General features: G+C 38.3%; 1 long non-coding RNA gene across 1 annotated transcript in view; it reads left to right on the top strand.

The window, feature by feature from the left end:
- Positions 1 to 17,253, top strand: part of LOC118166891 — a 182,276-nt gene that overhangs the window by 133,030 nt on the left and 31,993 nt on the right. The gene's annotated exons all lie outside the window — the stretch shown is intronic.

The following is a 17,253-nucleotide window of genomic DNA, read 5'->3' as shown; positions in this document are numbered from 1 at the left end:
TATATGTATTTGTATGTATGTTTCTGTAGATGATTAAGTAAAACACAAATTAAGAGTTTAAGCATAGCAAAGAGAAAGAAAAGCTGAGAGCACTGGCAAGATTCCTTATACCTGAGCATGACAAATACACCATCCCAGGTTCTGTTGCAGTGAAGAGTTGCATTATAACATATGTATCTGTCTCTCCAGTTTCTTACACTGAGCCCATCAGCATGTTATTTGAAGACTTTTGTGTCATATATCCTACACTGTGCTCTGACAGTATCTAGGCACTACAGAGTGAGTTAAGAATGGACTGACACTTCCAAGACAGTCCCTTGCTGTTAGTTTAGCACTGTTTCATGTGAAAAATATCTTCAGAATGACTGTTTCTCTTTCAGATAACAGACCCGTCTACCCTCACTGCTGACAGCTCCATCCCTTCCACTTCAGAAAACAGAGGGCATCATTAAAATGTTGACATTCACCAAACATTTTTAAATTTATCATAGTATTTCCTGTTCTCCGTATAGGAATACCACAGAAAGAAAACAATGAAGGTAAATACCAAGGTCTGGGAAATGTCAAGATTTTAATGGAACCCACAGTGTTGAAGACCTCAGAACCAACCATTTGTTCAAGAAAAATGTCATCATTTCTTTACTGTTCTGGTTCTTGAAAACTGGTAGACAGGATTTACTAAAATTATGTCTCTAGTGTTCCAAGGTGAGAGTCACTGCATCTGTGGTCTCATTAGAAGACTTCTCTTCCTCCAAAAACACATCTATCAAAATCGGTAGGAAAGAATTCAAGTAATGAAATCAGATGTGCTTAACTTCTTTGGGATCTTGATTCAACATTCACTGAAATCAGTTGAATTTTTTAATCACGTCCCTCTGATCACTTTGGGTTTTGCAACATGGTTGCCTAAGTGACAAGCCCATGAACTCTTTTTTCAAGTTGTTTCTAAGATGCAAAACAACATATAAAGAATAATGTGTCATCTTCACATTGCACTCAGTCTATGGACAACTAAATATAAGTATTTAGGGGCATAAAAATACCAGTTGCCAAATCAGAATGGACACATTCAACACATTGATTCTGAAAATGTCCACATGTATGACAAGACATTATAGTAAACCATGTAGTAGAGGAGTGTGGCCATAGACGGATTTTCTTCCTGGCCTTCTGTCAGATAGAAAGAGCTCTTTGCCTGAGGTATACATGCTTATTTTCTCCTTTATTTATTTATTTATTTTCTCTTGTAAAATAACTGTGAAAGACCTTATTGTCTACAAATTAATAAAGTACCATATGCCCAGTTCCAGCCTTTCCCCTCCCCCCAAAAAACAGATACAAAGCAGATACAAGGCTCAACCTCTTTCTCATTAATCTTATGGCAAAATTCCCATCACTTGTCCTACCATTAGAAGGATTTCTCTGTTGAGACAAATTCACCAAAAATGTCACACATGTCACACAGCCAACCAAAAGGATTTGTGAAGCCTGGTTAATTTCTAAAATTATGTCAGGCAAAAATGGTGAAAGTCCACAAAAGCATGGAAAAAACAAACAAACAAACAAAAAAAAAAACATAGTTTCGATTTTCTTCTTCAAAATTTTCTTACTACATCTTCAGCATTTTATTTTTTATGCTTCTAAAAATGGTCCCCCCCACAAAAAAGAGAAAATATTAACCATTCAAGTATGTCTTTTGTCTTTCTCAAGGAAGAACTAGGATTAAAACTGCAGTATCTAAATAGCTAAAAATGCTTTCGGTCTCTGATCTCTAATTAAGTAGCCCCTTATCAAAGGACATCCATTCACAGAAGAAAGGAAATCCTATCTTTTAAAGGGACAGTAGTCATTAAATATAAATGAGAAGATAACAGTAAGGCTGTGTTCTCTTAACATGCATCATATCCCACGGTGATTTTTTTTCCTTATAAAGCATTAAACTGATTGCATACTGTTTTGCTCTGTATCACTCACAAGGACTGCTCTTCGGTAATGAAGTGTAATTAAGAGGAATCTTATGTATCTCTTCATTCAAAGCCAATGATTTCCTTTCCCATTAGTTACACTCTGGAAATACAGTGCTCTACAGACATAATCTTTATCATTGATTTAATTGATCCAACTGTCTTCAGATGTTAGAACTGGGTACCAATGGCTAGATCATTTAGACATGTTCTGCTTACATCATAAGTTCAACAAATACAAACATATAACATTTCTTACCAATCATTAGGACTGGTTATTAGGCCCTGTGCTAAGCAGCCATTACTTCCTTTGAAGAACATGAGGTATGCACTTTTTTTTTCCCACTAGGAAGTTTCTTTGCATTGAACTTGACAAATTGTATGTAAATTAGGTAATTTTATTCACTTTTTTTTTTTTTTTTTTCCTTTCTTTCTTGTATTCAACTACTGTGTTTTAGAGGCTGATATCAGCAGGACTTGGAGATATCAAATACCTGGCTGCTGGCTTTCTAAGCACTGAAAAGTCTGCAAAACCAGCCTATGATGTTGCAAGCAAGAGTGTAGAAACTGAGGGAAGATTGGTGCCCATCAGAACTGCAGCAACTGACAGAGATGTATTATTCCTTACTTACAGCTGATGGCTGACATCTCACTAAAGATAATAATGAATTCCTTGACATCTGGTTGGAAAGCCACAGTAAAGGCCCAGTCAGGAAGCTGTGCATCCCAGTAATGATATATAGGTGAAACTCAGCATAGACATGCTAAAATACAGGATAACCAAAAATTTAAATAGACAATCCAAAACAAAACCTGAGCTTATGAAATGGAACATGCTCCAATTTCAGCGTAGATTTAGCAGTCTTTTATCTTGGTCTTCTATTATGGAAAATACCTTTGAAAGAAGGAGTTAATTTGTTTATTCTCCAAAACTAATGTGGGCAAAATAAGCATCTAACTACTGCTAAAATAACTCAGGTACTGGACAGCATCATCCCAGTCTCTTTCAATTTCTTTATCAACACTTAATTGTAATGCATTTCATCAGCCATTCCGATACCTGCCTGCAAGTAAGCATGAAAGGTATCATAGTGACTAAAGCAACCGATCTGAAGAAGAAGGTGCTCTGGTTTAAGTGGGTGAAACCAAAGAGAGATTGCGTGTTGTACGAGTCTATACCCAGACTACAGCTGTCTCTTCACAATGGGATATTAAAGCAAGCCAGCTACTTTCCTGTATGGATGGAACTGGATGATTAATTCTTTATTTGTTCCAGAAAATGGCCTATTCTGAAATCACCATATTTTTGCTTCATCTCTACTCTGATCAACAAAGGTCAGTTTACTAATGAAGGATGGGAGGCATTAAAGGTGTAATCCTCCCACAAGGCACACTCTATATCTACAAATAATCATTCAAACGGAGATTTCTTTCCATGGGAGGATGGGGCTTTGCACTGCACCATGCCTTCTATGAAAGTGTGTTCTTCTATATCTGGAGGCAATTCCTGACTGTGTCCTCTAGAGTGTATTGGTAGGGACCCCACAAAAACAGCAGTCCAAGTTTCCATTCTGCTAAAACACGGCCTGAGCAGAGTTGGGTCAGTGAAAGCCAAAATAATTTTGAAAGAAAAAAAAAATATATATATATATTTAGTTTCTTCCAGTCTCACTCAAGGTTAAACCTGTCTATTAACTATATCTTTTAGCTGCCTAGAAGAGACCACTGTAAACCTCACTTCAGGCCTAGAGTTTTCTGCCAGTCAGCACTGACACCATTGTGTTAATGGTCATCAAATGTCAAAAATCACTTTCACCTTGAAGAACAAGAGAATAGTGGCTAAATAAAGCTTGAAGGTTAGGGACAAATATGTTATTTACATTGCACAACAGAAGGGAGGTTACCCAAGCAGAATTTTTTCAGTTTGTGTATGCAAACACAGAGAAGACAATCTCTTCTATTTCAGTCACGTTACACATTTGTACATGTTAAAGTCAGGGAAAATACGACTATTATTCACTGCAAAGAACTATAAAAGTGTTAGTGGCTTTCCTTTCATTTTCAGCCATTGTTTTAGTGAAGTATTACACACTGGATTCTGAAAAGCCACATGATATTTTGAATAACCACCAAGGAAAGAGTTTACTTTTAAATACTGTATTTTAGAGCTCACAAGAGACCGCAGACAGTTTATTTTTCATTTCAACCTAATGCAAGCATTAACAAGCTTACTAAATAAGCCTTCTACTGTCTGAAATGTCGTGAATCTGTTATGCCGATTATGAAGTGTTCTAATATACATAATTCAATGCAATTTATTGTATATATCTAGACATTCTTTAGGAAATCAGGATAATAGATTCTCTTTCCATTAAAAATGCCCTGGACAACATATTTTATTACTTCTCAGTAATATATTTTTTTGAATATATAAATTCAAAGAGAAAAAGCTCTTAGAACAGAGGGATCATTATGAGGGCAAAAACATCAAAGAGGGGCCAAAACAATAACATTCTTTAGCTGCTAATAATCTCAGAACTGCCAGAAATGCTTCCTGCAGCAGCCTGCATTTTAGAAACCAAGGCAATGCTAATGATACTTTCTATCCTTAGGACCCTCAGTGGTGTCATTAGTATAAACTCATCTCAAGGTAAATTCTCCGTGTAGCTGAAGGAGCCATCTGGGACTTGGCTTTCGCACATTTCCACCAGGCAACACCAGGACTCAGCAGGTTGGACAACCCTGTGCAAGTGCCACGGGACAGAGCTCATGGTCAACGTCACAGCTGTGATGAAACCTAGTCAAGCACAAGGCACTGCCTGCTTCATGGCACGCCAACCCCGTCAGCTGGAGGTGGGGATGAGCCAAACTCACTGTCTTGAATCCTACATATCCCCACCTTTAGACAGAAGAGAGAGAGCTTGATAGCTGCAGGCACTAGCAGTGCTAGCCAGAGTTATTTATGGCATTAGGTGAGAGCAGTGACACCAGCCATATTATACTTCCATACCAGAGGCTCCTTGTGTCTTCTTCCCTGTCTGTTCATACAGGGCCACACCTGGAAGCAACACAAAAGCATTGCTAGATGAAGGAAGCAGCTGTTATCATTAGGTTTGACTGGAGTAATGCTTTGTGTTGTATGGCCTGTGAAAGGTGAGAACCATCCTATCTATGATATTTTTTTCTAACTGTGAGAAATCAGAAGAGCATGTCGTTTGTTAATAACGGTTCTTCCTGGTCTCTGGGAGCTCCATTTTTGTCTTACATTTGAACAGATCTTAATGCAGCACGATTGTGGTTCAGAAGTAAGAAAGAAATAATAAATGCAGCAGCATTCACATCTCCCAAATACTGATGCATCCTGATTTGGGAAGCCACTATAAAACCAATACATCACATTTCAAGCACAATAAAACATGGCAGTTTTGTAAAACTTCGGGAGATGTAAAACCCCTTGTTAACCTTTGTCCCTCTGTGCACTGCTGAATTTAGAAAGCCTAATCTTGAGGCATCTGGCTGACTTTAACCACTCTTCTTTTTATTCTTCAAATGCCACTGATTTACATGATAGTTTGCCTTAGACTGGGCAGCCAGGCTTTGATATCTGATCCCCATGGGAGTGTTGATTAATAAGGGCTGAGAGGAAAAGTTGTAAGTGCAGAAAATGAGAGTAAATGAGAGTCCTTTGTAAATGAGAGTCCTGGGATCTGCAATGATTTCAAATTACAGTTCTGCATGCATACGTGTGTGTGTGTGTGTGCAGTCAGTTCTTCTGCATGCCAAGAAAAGATGCTCTGAACACTAATAATCTGTGGAGCTAAGCTATCTCAGTTCAGATAATTTTATAAAAATATCACTGTCAGCGTGCTACAAATGGAAAAAAAAAATGCAGAAAAGATGCTGTAAAAGCAGTGGGTTAAGGAAAACAAAAGGGCTCAGCTATTATAGTTGAGAACTATCCAGTTTCCTCCTGAAGGTATAATAAGAATGGATTTATTGCTTTAAAAAGCAACATCCACGTTTGGGGCATGAAGGACCAGGAGAAGTAAGCTGTATTCTTGACACCAGGGCAGCCACCTGACCTCATTGCTTTGGGCTGTTCCTGAGCAAGCAGGAGCTTCTACATTTCCTGTATTACAATTTTGAAAGGGTCAATGTATGGTCTAACAGTCCTGGCTACACAAAGCATCTGACACTTTTTCATGTGACCACGCACACGACCTTAATGTGGAAAAGGCTGCGAACCTACCCATTGCCACCAAAATCTAATCATGAGTCGTGTTACATGGATGTAACCAAAACTCCACTACTTTTTTTTTTTTTTTTTTTTGAAAAATATTTGCAACATATGCAATCAAAATTAAGAAAACATCTTTGGAAACTCAGATTGCAATAATCTCAGATTTTGCTGATGACCTTCACTGAGCTGAGCTGAGTGTAAATGGAGAATACTGTGAAATCCACAGAGGCCACATTTTTCAACCAGCCAAATGTTGAATACTGGTTTTGATTTTCAAGGAATACGATTAGCTTAATATTTTTATTTCATTCTACCTCAGATTAGTTTTACAAGGGATATTAAAGCTGGTATTTTGCAGTCAGTACAGCTCAGGGTATTTAAATCAGAACATAGATCTCTCTCCTAAGTACAGATGAGAAGGGCAGACACTTAATAGTTTTGAAACATATGGTTAATAGGCCTGTGGATTTAATTTATAGCTCCATGATTATATTTTATTTTTCTGTTTGTAGATACTGGGAAATGAATCTTCAGATGGTCCTTAATTATTTTGAGTTCAGCTAATGAGATATGTTGCTTTAGTCCAAGCTCTTGGCTCATAATAAACAAAGGCTTAAAGAAGGAAACACCCGTTATTGTTTTATTGCTGAATGTTATTTAGAAACAAAAAGCACAATATTTCCTAACTGCTGAGCAGGTTTAAAAAATAATAATAATAATAATTCTACATCACAGAAACTTTATCATTGTGCTCGGTGCTTTGTACTACATTTCTAAAACACCCAGTGCAAAGAATCTGGGCGAGGGCATGTTCAGGTTGAACACTCATCCTTGGTCCCATGGTGGGTGCAGCCCCTTTTCCACGTGACATTAGGAGTTGAGGAAGCTGCAGTGGCCACAGGACAAGGGTTACCCACACACTCACTGGTCCCACCCCACTCTGTAGCTTCTTGGTGGCTTGGCAGAAGCTCAGAGGAAGGTGCCATATGTCACTGCAGCCAGTATCTCTAGTGCCACCACTGCGCCTGGAGGCTAGGACATGGGACCACAAGAGACAAATGATTTGGAGGGGAACGGGGATGATGCCTTTATTAGTGTTCCTCTCCTGCTTCCAGTCTCTTGGAATAACTTTCCTTTACGAGATTTTTTAAATGAAAATGAGATCTTATGGACCATGTTTTCCACTTGTGCTTAACAAATGCTGCATCCTCTCACAGATGCAAGGCATCCTTCGTGACCAGGACTCTGAGTATGCCTCCAGCTAAAAGCTGTCATTCAGAGATTAAAATAGACATCTGTTTACATACCATAATACTTTTATTTCCCCAATTTATGTTTGAAAAGTACAAGGAAAACACAGAATTCAGGCAGCTTTGCAGCTAACACCATTTCGCAATAGCAGGTTTGCTCGTGCTGTGGCCACTGGTTCAACCCCCCCCTGACAGTTTTCCATCACTGCACAACGTTCCTGGCCTTTATTGCGTGTAGTTTGTGCTGTTCCTGGGGTTTCTGTGGAAAAATAGATTTGGAGACAGTACAAAATGAAAGGGGTGGTTTTTGTGCTCCCTTTCATTTTTTCTCTGTACTCTCCAAAAGAAAACCAGCAAGGAAGGGAGGAAAGTAACACAGGGCTTGGCAGAAAACCAGAGAACAGGAGTGCTGCAGGAGACTGAACGTGGGTCATCTTCTGTCCATTTCAAACATTGCTGTTTTATTCTGAGCTGCACAAGTTGTACAAGACCCTATTCACTTGAGCAAGCCATTCATGCAAGGGGTACCAAAATTTTTCATTTTTTCTGTTGTTCACACCAGTCATGATGAGGTCTTCATTTTGGGATCTCATCTTCTTCATCCTGTTATCCTTGCCACTGGAATTGTTCAGTGTATGTCAAGTAGTTTTAGTGACTGCTGTTCTACCTCACAGAAGATACTGAGTGCTTGATGTGATAGCTACTGCACGGATATTACTGATTCATGCTGTGGTGCTTGAACTACTTTATCCTGACACAGTCATCTGATCCCCAAAGTCATAATTCTGCTCTTCTGTGTTTGGTGGAGCTTGCTGAGAATCACCTGTCTTTAACCTCCTGCCACCAGTCCTCCTTGCCCCTGAGTACTCTACATCTCCCATTTCTTTAATGCCACACAGCTTTCTGAAACCTCCAACAGACATAGGGCAAATGCACACTTCTTGTTTGTGCTAAGGCTGGAGGATAGAAATGTTTTTCCAGAGTGAAAACTTCAAGTTTTCTGTATCTGGTTCATTTCCTGTAGCATCTAAGTTTTAAAGAAGTCATTGCATTCCCTCTGGGTAGAGTGTGTTGGCAGAAAATACAAGTAATTTCTGATACTGGGTCTATTCAGGGATTTTGTATTGAGCTGCGTTCCCTTTTCAACTCCTAAATAATAGAACAGAAGGATAATGTATTGTTATGTGTAAATCATCTTAGAAAGACATGTTTGACCTTGATTTAAACAAGCTCTACTAATAACATAAGAATGGGGAGAATGGGGTTTGACATGATTGCTAGCAAGGTATTTATAGAACTATAATTAAAACAGAGTATAGGTTATGTTAAAGTAAATGAAGTCAATTTAGTTCATCATCATTTTTACAGTGTTGCAAATTAACATAACAATGACAACTGTAGTTGTCGCTGACTTGAGCAGCAGCAGTTAATCATTGCAATTAATCATTATTAATACATAATTCATAATGATCGATCATGCTTGACTCTAGGATCATAGTGGACTTATAAAATACTATAAAAAACATTAAAAAAAAAAAAAACACTGTCCAAAATCTAGGAAAACCTGGCCCCCATTTTCCATTTTGATGTAAGAATATGAGCTATCACTGCCACATGTCTGAATCTGTTAGGTCTCATTTACTTTGAATTAACCTTGACAGGTGAGAAGTGAGATTGCAGCACATACAGGCAAATTAAATAAATGTCCCATATTTGTCTGAGATAGCTGTGTACATGTCAGAGTGCTGGTAAGTCTGTCAGGCAAAACTGGAAAACAGGGAGAGGGGAGTTTTGTTCCTTTGCTCAGAAAAGGCACCTTTAAACCATTAGTAACCTGCAGCGTACTATGAAGTATAAAATACAGCCCATTCTCACTGAATATCTGAAAGACAAAATCTTTCCTTACCTGGTGGGAATGTATACATTCCACATGAAAGACCAAAACCTTCAGAGCAAGTAATGAGGTTATGCATTGTATATCTCAAGTGCCTTCTATCCACTTCTGGAATTTCCACATTTTCCTCTTTTGCTCAGAGACAAACTGGTGCTTTGGCCTAGAAGTCTTCAACTCTTTCCCCGTAGCATGTTGAACACCAGAAAAAGCAACAATTGTTTTCTGAGAACCCATCTCAGTTCCTCCTTGTCCCATGTTCACAAAGTTTCTTCAAGAAGGGCTGCTTCCCAGGTGTACATTGAGCTGTGCTTTATAACCAATTTGCCCATATGGCTTTAGAGAATACAAGTAGAAGCCCAGATCTATTTATTTATTTATTCTCTTATGTGCTCATCTACTTCTCTAGGGAAAAAAAATAAAAATAAAAACAATGACATACACTCATACATTACATATATTCTCAGAATACTTTGTAGCACTACTTTTCAAGTTAAATCTGCCTAAGACATTTTCATGAGCGTTCTTTGTACTGAAAATCAACCATGGTTCAGACACATATTGCACACCAAAATAATTTAATTTTAAATGGAAGGCTATCTCAAAGCTGCTTTTGCTCAATGAGTGAAAAGAAAATGCATATTTCAATCTAAATTAATTCTAAATATTTTAGTTTGCTATAAGGAAGACAAGAAAGAACCCGGTGTGCATATCTGTAATGAACTGCAGTAATACTTACTTCAGAATGACTCTTTCTCTGAGGATTGCATACAGCAGTGTTCAGAGAAAGCCAAAAATTCAATACAAACAAAACGAAAGCATTAAAGTTTGATAACCACATGATTTCTGGGCAGAAGGTAAGGACCCACTGGAGAAGCTGCGAAGTGACCTCACACAGCAAAGGATGTTTAAAAGCAAGTGCTTTTTTCTTAACCAAACAAAATATTTCAAAAGCAGCAAACCCTTTTAAAATTCCTCCATGAAATGAAAGCCTCTTCAAGGATAGTTTGGTAGAATTAAACTATTAATTCATCGGATTTGAGCAGCGTCTGATCCCTGAATAGCATGCATACCATTTCATGCCTGAAGGACAAGCAGAGCCATGTGACTCCTGAAAGTGGGTAGACGTCCTCAGAGCAAGCTTAGAGCAGCAGATAAAATCATGCTGTATCTGCCTCAAAACAGGCCAGGCAACAGGGAGCCATCCAGTAAGTACTGAATTCAAAATTAGTCTTCCTACCACAGGTATAATTTTAATCTTGTTTTCTACCCAGGAAAGTTCCTTTTTTTTTTTTTTTTTTCCCCAACTTTAAGAATTCTCGCTGGAACTGTTTTTTTTATCGTGCTGCCAAGGACACAGGTTTGCTTTTCAGCTTGAGGCCGGTGCTTGGCCATGTGTCTCTCCTATTCTGCTGATGACATCCTCACCTTCTGTGACCACCATGCTCAAAACGGATGCCAGTAGAGCAAATTATTTCTCTATGTAAAGCTGTCTGCAACCACTTGGAATATGCCTTGGAATATAAGGCCACCCGTAACATGACAAAGCTGGGAACAAGACTCTGATGTGAACCTTGTTTCTGAGCCCTAGCAGGGAACCAGTATTTGATGAGAAAAGGACTGTTCTGCCTTTCTCCTCCAGCATATTCCCACTGTTTAACTGTGACAAAATGATTTATTACCCAAGTTGAATTAAGAATGGATTCCACCTTTGTCCTTCTATTTTCCGAGTCACAAAGGGAGCTGGAGGGAGGTGAGCATAAAAAACTGGAAAGTAATGTTGCTATTTAAAAAAAAAAAAATACATATTTTAAAAGTCTCTCCTCCCAGATACTCCTAAAAATTTCAATGAAAAAGTAGCCTGGGAATGACCTGAGATAAAAGAAAGTCACGTTAGCAATAAGATATTCATAAAAGATCACAGTAGGAGTTAGGAGATTACATCCATCACAGGTTTGATTGTGAAAGATTTATTGATAGACTGGTAAAAGCTTGACTGCCAAATCTTCAATATTTTAATTTTTGGGTCCTGGCCTCTGGGAGAGAAATCCTATGCCAAGTACCTTGACACCCCCAAGAAAGTGTGAGGGGGTTGGAGCAACACAGAGCTGGATCCAAACCAGCCAAATGGAAAACAGGGAGAGCTGCTGGGGAGGGGAGGAAGGAAACCTGCTTCAGTGGTAGAGGTAGCCTTTCACCCAGGATTGCCATGAAGCATCTATCTTGTCCAGCTGAGATCCACAGCCCAAAAATAATCAATAAAAACTCTTCTTTTTTTTTTTTTTTTTTTTTTTTTTCCTTTTGGTAATGAGGAATAGGGCAGAGTTCGCTGCTCTCATCAAGGGTAGTGGCAGCAGCAGGCATACACAGGTGTAAGCCTCAGAGCTTAGGGGATTCAGGGTTAGAGAGAGCACAGATGCATTCAGGTTGAAGTGGTAGCTGGCACCTGGTTTTGGGAGGCAATCGTTCTCTATATCTCCTGTTTTTGATGCTAAATCTTTTATTCTGTCCAGCCTTCTATCAGTTCTCATAGATACGAGATGAAGAGGACAGAAGTTCTTTCTAGGCACATTTTTTTTGTCTTGTTTATTTATATTGGTCACTCTTCTGCTGGTGAACTATCACTGTCCAGATACAATGTGCCTAGCAGAGTGAAGGGTTCATTAAGACTCATGTTTTCAAGAATATTGGATTATAAATAATAACTTATTTTACCTTGTCTACTGTCTTACTTTGTCTACAACAAACCAGGTGGTTTCTAAAATGCCGTGAGCCTATACATTTTTCAGGATACTACTGTAAATGAGTTAAGTTATGTGGCACTTGAAAAGGTCAACCACGGTGTTTTCTCCTAAAAAAAAATCTCTTTATGTGAGGTCCTGAACATAATAATTTATCAGCTGACTTCCCTTCTGTATGTTTCATTTCAGCCCTTTTTGTCTCCTAAACACAAGAACTGTGATTCTTTTAGTGTTAGATTGCAAATAATTAGATGTTTTTTGTTGTTGTTGTTTCATGTGAACATAAAACTCTAACACGTGGCAGGTCGGTGTCAAAAAATATAATGTTAATTAAATAAGAAAAATATATACAAATTAAGATTTTAATAGATTTGAAATATTGTCTCTAGAAAGTCCGCTTAGTTCAGAAGTATAGAAACAAATGTGTATGTGAATGAGTGACATCGTCACATTGACATGTTGTTGCAGACACGAGGAGAGTGTTAGCATGTATTCTTAGACTCCAGTTATGAGTGCATATGAATGATTACGAATTCCAACAATGCTAAATTCATTTGCATTGCATAAGAAGCTGTAGGCATTTGTGTAGGTAATATGATTATATTTATATATACAGCAGAATACAAGTACTTACTTTTCAGTCTTTGTTAAAGTTCTGGTAAAAATTGTTACTGTTCAAAACTGAGGGCACTATTGATAAACAAAGTTAGAAATAAGAACTCGGAAAATCTGTTCTTCGTGTGTTTCCTTTGTGTCCCCCTGCATGGGTTATCAAAAGACAGTTTTTCCCAGATGGCAGTTTGATGTGGTTTTCTTAATACCTTATACTGCAGAGGGACCCTGGTCTTCAAAAATACAGGTGCTTATTACCAAGAGCCACTTTCAACCACTTCTCAGTCAATGCTGATAAATTTGTGCTTGATGAGGTTCAGGTGCCTGGAGGGAAAGCAGCATTGTGTGTACACTGCCTCTTTTCTGAGGGCTCTTCTCCTTTCTCTCACCCACAACTGTAGTTAAGCTACAACCCTTACTCTCATACATACATCCACATGTTTTTGAGGAAGACATGGTAATAGCCAATGACCCTCCTCTTGAGGGTCCCCTTTATCATCTTAATCACATCTCCAGATCCCTGACAGATACTGAGTGAAAGAGACCTGCAATATCTATATAAAAGGTGCAATTGAGCTTGATCTGTTTATTTATTTATTAATTATTTGTGCAAACAGTCTTCTATGCAGTTTAAACTCTGCTCTGGCAGCACAAGCTGAATAACAGATGCAGATCTACAGCACGGACGATAAAATCTTCACGATACTGCCACAGGAGGGTGTGGGGTAAGCATAGGCAGCATTCTGTATTATTGAGCCATGGTGTAAAAGTAGAGGTTTCCTGTGCTGTTGTGTCCTATCAGTTACTGGTGTCAGTGTGAGTTTGAGTCTGCAGCATCCTACTGTTGTGGTTTAACCCGGCTGGCAGCTAAACACCACACAGCCGTTCGCTCACCCTCCCCCCTCCCTCTCTGGGATGGGGGAGAGAAACGGGAAAGTGAAGCCTGTGGGTTGAGATAAAGGCAGTTTATTAAGATAGAAAATAATAATGATAATAATAATAATATGTACAAACAAGTGATGCACAATGCAATTGCTCACCACCCGCTGACCGATGCCCAGCCCAACCCCGAGCAGCCGGCCCCCCACCCCGGCTAGCCACCCCTATATATTGTTTAGCATGACGTCAGATGGTATGGAATACCCCTTTGGCCAGTTTGGGTCAGCTGTCCTGGGTTTGTCCCCTCCCAGCTTTTGCTGCACCCCCAGCCTGCCCGCTGGCAGGACAGAGTGAGGAGCTGAAAAGTCCTTGGCTTAGTATAAGCAGTGCTCTGCAGCAATTAAAACATCAGCATGTTATCAGCACTCTTCTCATCCTAATCCAAAACATAGCACCCTACCAGCTACTAGGAGGAAAAATAACTGTCCTAACTGAAACCAAGACACCTACCCATGAGAAATGCCACTGCTCCAGCACCTGGTGAGGCCAAGGTGCTCCTCGGCACAGCTCAGTGAAGGCCCACAGGAAACGGGCATCTGAGCTTCTCAAGAGCTTTTCTATGGCATCGCTGCTTGTTTGATGCTCAGAGACTGATGATATTTGGGATTCAGAAGTATGAGTCCACTCATTTGTTCACACCTTGCATCCACAAAGAGGTCACCATTGCTGTGCCTGGAGCTATTTCTGTGTCCAAGCCAAATTTAAATGGCCATTTGGTTAGCATATTTGCAGAGTGAGACACTATCATAGTTCAGGACCTTCCAAGTAAATATACCTTTGATATGGAGGTTAGAGATAACCTCGGTTATCAGCCATCTGGGTTGATGAGGTCTAGCAATGAATGATTATTTCTTAATGCTCCATTATTTCAGGGAGGCTATCTGATTTCCATTTATACATAAATAACAATAGTGAAGCTTTTTGGCATCTCCTATTGCTTTAGCATATGTTTCCAAGAAGATCTTGCTATACCTGTTGTAAGTACAATTTGTTGTGGCAAAATGTATTTCCTTCATTCAAATGTGATTTGAAGGTTCTTCTCAATTCCACTGCTTCTTGTTATAAAAATCAAACAACAGCACTCAATTTACCTTCTGTACCACGCGCCATTTAAATTCACATATGGGCTACCAGTTTATGAGTCATTTAGTCATTTCTCTATTTAACTCTTGTAATTTAATAAATATAATTATAGTATTATAATAAAGAATTATAATATAATTTAAATTTAAAATAATAATAATAACAACAACAAAATACTTCCTTTCTTGTTACACCTAAGAAGGTTAAAAATGTGAAGATCAGGTTCACATAATACCCATGAATGAATGTGATGAAGTTCTGAGCTAGATGTCAGTGTTTTAAGGTCAGTTTATTTTATATGCCTAAATTTATGGACATTAATGGTCATATTTTGTCACATAATTTATCATTCTCCATTACCACATTATGCTTTTAGCCTAATTTACCATCCCTGCTTTTGACACTGTGCGTTACTTTGTATAAACCAACTCCTCTCACCCAGACCCTTACCAAACACCTTTTCTCTCTGGCGCTCATGCCACTTGGAGGATTGGCTAGATTATTTGGTTCAAAATGTCCTTTAGAGAGTAGAGAGGTTAAGAGCATTTTATGCAATTTCTTTTCAAGTAAGCTGTTTTTTAGAGAATTTCAGAGCTGGCCAAAGGTGCTACAGTGATGGGGTTTGAAACTGCAATCTCAAAGGCAGGATGTGTACCTCCAAAACCTCCAAAAAAACTGCACTAAGGTCCCTCCTAGACCCATCACCAGACATGCTGATCTTCAACACAGCTCATTTAAGTGTGTTGCCCTGCCTCTGTTCTTTTTCTTAGGATAACCTGAGGATGCTGCCAAAGATCTTGAGCTCCTCTTCCTTTTCTAAACTTTCCAGTGATATTTAAATCAGTGAAATAAATCACAAGGAAAATGATACTACAAATTCTCACTTCTTTCTAAATGTATCTATCATTGTATTTTCTCTTACATGTTAACATCTTCCAGAGTAACTACACTTAAACTGAAACAAAGATATACAAATATTCTTCATCCTATAGTGAGTTAGGAAATGGGAAACTTTTGGTATTCATATCACCATTGCAAACTTTCTGCTAATCTGTTTTTTATGCTGCTATACCACAGAAAGCAGTTAAGTAAATTCAGATCCTTAAAAAAACAAACACGGTCCATTTATGGGTCAAATAGTGCTTTCAGATGTTCTTTTTAAAGTTGTTCAGTGTTTTTACCAAATCATATTATAAAAATGTCAACAAAGAAGAATTCTTGTCAGCAGAGAGTAGAATAAAATAGATTAAAAGCACATTTTCCTTCTTAGTTAATTTACTTACTTCATCCTTGGCAAAATATGTACATCAGAGCTCATTAATTTATTTTTTTTTTTCCTGGAGTCCAATCCTATACAAAGTGCCATACCCAGACTTATATGTTAATTGAAATCAATGTGAAATTATATGATATTATTTTTAGACCTAAAGCAACAAAATCCTAATAGACATAATATCACATTAAGTACTATTGTAAAACTCTCCAATCTCAGAAGTACTAAACATCAACTTTTTTTAGCTCCACTTCATGTTATAGACACTGAATTGTTATGAAAATAAAACTCTTAATTTTATTCTTTCACTTTTCTTTCTGTCTTTCTGTCTTTCTGTCTTTCTGTCTTTCTGTCTTTGTCTTTCTGTCTTTTTGTCTTTCTGTCTTTCTTTCTTTCTTGATAACAGGATTTTTTTTGTTGTTTCTAAATTTTGATCCTGAGGTTAGATGCAGCTCTTTTTACATTTCATAGTTTAGAAATTCTTAAGGATTATTTGTTTCCATAAAGGTTGATACAGCAAGAGAAAATACTACTCTTTCATTGAGATTTGTACCCTATACATATTAACTGATTATGTAGTTGAACTCTATGACCTATTTATCATCCTGAAAGAAACAGAAATGACTTTGTCACAAGCTGCAGAATATATGCAGAACTGCACAATGCTCAGTCTCTACTGCATTCTGAACAGTGATATATTTTGGCATCTAATATTTATGTTCATTTCAACTTGTATTCTCATTTTTCTTCTGCAATGCCCTTGGTGATGATAGAAATTAGTTTTATTATGGTTTCCTTTAAAGGACATCCAGGCCTGGAGAAAAAACAGGGAGAGAAAAAATCATCCAGAGGCATGGGCTCCAAATTGATATGTCAGAAAAGTGTATCCATGAATTTCCTGTTGAAGTATAGTGATCCATAATCTTCTCTTGTATTATACACTTATAAATTACATTCTTTTATAGTATGTCATTTAACTATACAGGTCTTTGTATCAAAACCAGCATTTCAAGCCCAGGCTGGAGCTGTCAATGCTGTGGAGGTCACCCTGAAAAATAAAATGGATATCAGTCTTGACAAGCGAAAGCTTCCTTTGCATCAGACCCAGGTGGGGATGTGGCTGCTGCAAGTCCATGGCAAATCCTCGTGGCAGTATTTGCTCCCGTTATGTGGGATGGGCTGACACTGCTATCTGTCACTCACTGCACTGTGCGGGTTTTGTGTTTATGCTGCACCTCACTTTTTTTCTGAGATGGCCTC

The sequence above is a fragment of the Oxyura jamaicensis genome, chromosome 4, assembly GCF_011077185.1.
Source record: "Oxyura jamaicensis isolate SHBP4307 breed ruddy duck chromosome 4, BPBGC_Ojam_1.0, whole genome shotgun sequence".
NCBI lineage: Eukaryota > Metazoa > Chordata > Aves > Anseriformes > Anatidae > Oxyura > Oxyura jamaicensis.
This window is presented reverse-complemented; position numbering and strand designations above follow the sequence as displayed.